At 25.3% G+C, this 3041-nt stretch overlaps 1 long non-coding RNA gene across 1 annotated transcript; it reads right to left on the bottom strand.

The window, feature by feature from the left end:
- Positions 1 to 512: 512 nt before the first annotated feature.
- Positions 513 to 1895, bottom strand: LOC118449352 (uncharacterized). Its single transcript, XR_004840376.2, has 3 exons — positions 1771 to 1895; positions 1311 to 1525; positions 513 to 1187 (listed from the first exon to the last, which is right to left on the bottom strand). It is a non-coding gene; the product is annotated as an uncharacterized LOC118449352 (long non-coding RNA).
- Positions 1896 to 3041: the final 1146 nt, after the last annotated feature.

The following is a 3041-nucleotide window of genomic DNA, read 5'->3' as shown; positions in this document are numbered from 1 at the left end:
ATTACGTCGAACGTAATGTATTCTTAATAACGCAGATGGCGCCACAAATAATGTACTCGTTTAATGTACAAAATTTTATCGATAAAATAATAAACTATAATATTGAATAAATCAATAAAGAAAAAAATAAATAAATATAAGATATGAACCACATGTATGTATCGATACGGATATTTTATATAAGAAAATCAACTTGTATATATTACAATATTCACTATTATTAAATAACAATTTTCAATATGATAAATATTCAAGTAATTGAAAACATCATTTTTAGTGATTTTTATCATGAAAATTTTACCAACAATAAATCGAAAATATAGGCAAATGTATTGCTGATTATATTTCATTCTAAAATTAATAAAATCTATCAGCGTTATATCGTTGAAAAAACGAAATATGTTCAATTGTGTTAAATATTCAAAAAAGTGTTTTCATTTAATATAATTTATCATGACAAGATTTTAAACAATATAATATTAATTGTGATGAACTTTATCATAGTTTCTAATTATTTGGTTAAAAATCTTAAGTATTTAAAAAATCCGGGCTAGATCTTTTCTAAGATTTACTTAGAAGTGCTATTTTTATTCTAAACTCAATTCTATTAGAAGATCGGCCGGTATTTCAGACCAAGCTTAAAAACAACTTTAACCAAATTAAACGCATGATTAAAAATTTCAACTTTTTATAAAGTAATAAAATAATAATTTAATAATATTTGAACATTGTTTAAATATATTATTCAAATTATTGTATTGCTCAAAACTTGAAAATTCATAAATTTAATTTATTTTTTAATCGACAGGTATAGATAATTATTAGTATTTTTTAAAAGAAATAACAAAAAAAATTTCTTTTAATATAAATACTTTACAATTGCAAGATTTACTTGATTAAATTTTCTCATGTCGACTAATCTTTTAAGCAAACTAATGACGAGTTTCATATTTCGTAGGATTATAAAATATAATCCAGTTTAGAATTGACCAGATAAACGCTACAAATCTGCTTCATTTCTACATCTCAAATTTGCAAACAGAGATAAAATACTTACGTAATTACATGTGTCAGATTTCGTTTTATACTAATTGTAACAGTGATAATATTTTTCTGCAAAGTCAAATGATAATTTCCGTGATATAGCTTCCAAGCATCTTAATTTTTAATTCAACAATTTATCATTTCTATTATTAAAATAAAATTCCAATTATAATTCAAATTTATGTAAATCTCGTTCACACGAAATGAAAAAAAAAAAAAAACAAAACAAAAGAAAAATGATAATTATTCTCAATCATTAGTCTTACCACGTAGTAGTACAAAAAGATAACTTTTACAAAAATCAATGTACTTTGTTTGTTTGTTTGCTGGTAAGTTTTGCGGTGATCGATTCTTTTGGCATTAAACAAAATAATTCTAAACATACTTCTGCGGCCACGGAAGAAGAATAAAAGGGGGAGAAACGAGTAACGGAAGTTCTCAATGCAGTGGTTTGCAACCATTTTATTTTCCCATATCGAAACTAAAAAAAAAAGAAAAGACAATTAAATTAATATAGTTTATATATATATATATATATATATATATATGTAATTACGTAACATAAAACATATTTCGCAACAATAACTTTTTATTCGTATTAAATGCATGAATTAAAGAATGTTCGAATAAAAATATAGGATGACAAATTGAAAAGAAAAAAGATCAAGAAAGAAAATAAATTTGACTGATATTCTTATATGAAATATAATTAATAAAATTACATACATTGTTTGACAACATTATAAATTAATTAATACTTATCAAATCAATTAACGATAAGTTCGATATGAACGGAAAGATAGAAAGTTGTGCGTCACTGGGCACTCGCAACGGTCATTTCATAGGCGTAGTATATATGAAACTTGAAAAATAATCGTTGTATATTGTCAATCATCAGATTAAATATCGACGCCAATGTTACCAATGGGTGTCCCCAAGAAGACCATCGTTGAAGCGTTAACACGCAGTATTTCTAATCCCGTCAACGTATATGCTTCACGCGAAATTCACGAGAAATTCATTAAATCGTGAACATCCGGATAAACACCGGAAGATCACGATGTTTTTGATTATTGATTCGTTATATTTCCTTCGTAATCGAAAAAATCGATCTAATGTCTGTGAAAGGAATATTATGTTTTCGATCATTTTATAGAAATTTGACTATAATAATCTATAGTTGTTGTATATTTAGACATAAATATGTTTATACACAAATATTTTTGACTAAATAATAATAATAGTGCGATGGAAATTTTCGTGAAATATAAATAAAAGTGAAGTTGTGTGTGGGGGATGAATAAAGATGGAAGGATTGATATGTTACTGCCGGAAGTGATGCACTAGCAACGTATTATTTTAATGCAATGCGCATTCAAAACTTATGTGATTTTCGAAAAAAATCCAATCAAGTATACGTTCTCTATTACGTTGAATAAATCAATTCTATTTAAAATATTTACATTTGTGGAAATTAAAATTATCCTTACGTGAATATCAAGTGTATGTACATATGTATTTCTTGAAAAATATACAGAAGTCCTAAGAAAATCGATACGGTGAATGCAGGTACATATGGATATTGCATCACCTAATGTTTCAACGCGGGAAACTGTTTTATTTTTGAGATGTTTCTATCGAGACAATTCTATTTCTTCGTAACAAGTTCTTAAAAGAAAAAGAAATATATCCAATTCTATAGCTAATATTTACATACAATGTTTGTATTATCGTCGATAGATACTTCTGTTTTAAAAGGAAATAAAAACAAAAAAAAATAGATAAGAAAATGAATATATAATAGTAACGAATATAATCATAATTCAACAATAAAAATCTATCTTTTATTTTTTCTTTTCCACTGATAAATGTATAAACTTTGATTAAGAATTATCTAAGTTTACAAGAAAGAAAAAAAAAACTAATGTAATCTACAAAATAGAAATGAAAATAATGGAAATGCGGTGAAGGAAGAAATACGACTGAGATATGTCCGC

Source organism: Vespa mandarinia, chromosome 19 (assembly GCF_050613455.1).
Source record: "Vespa mandarinia isolate Hongniang chromosome 19, ASM5061345v1, whole genome shotgun sequence".
In the NCBI taxonomy this organism is placed as follows: domain Eukaryota; kingdom Metazoa; phylum Arthropoda; class Insecta; order Hymenoptera; family Vespidae; genus Vespa; species Vespa mandarinia.
Note: the sequence above shows the minus strand (reverse complement) of the source record. Positions and strands in the feature narration are given on the sequence as shown.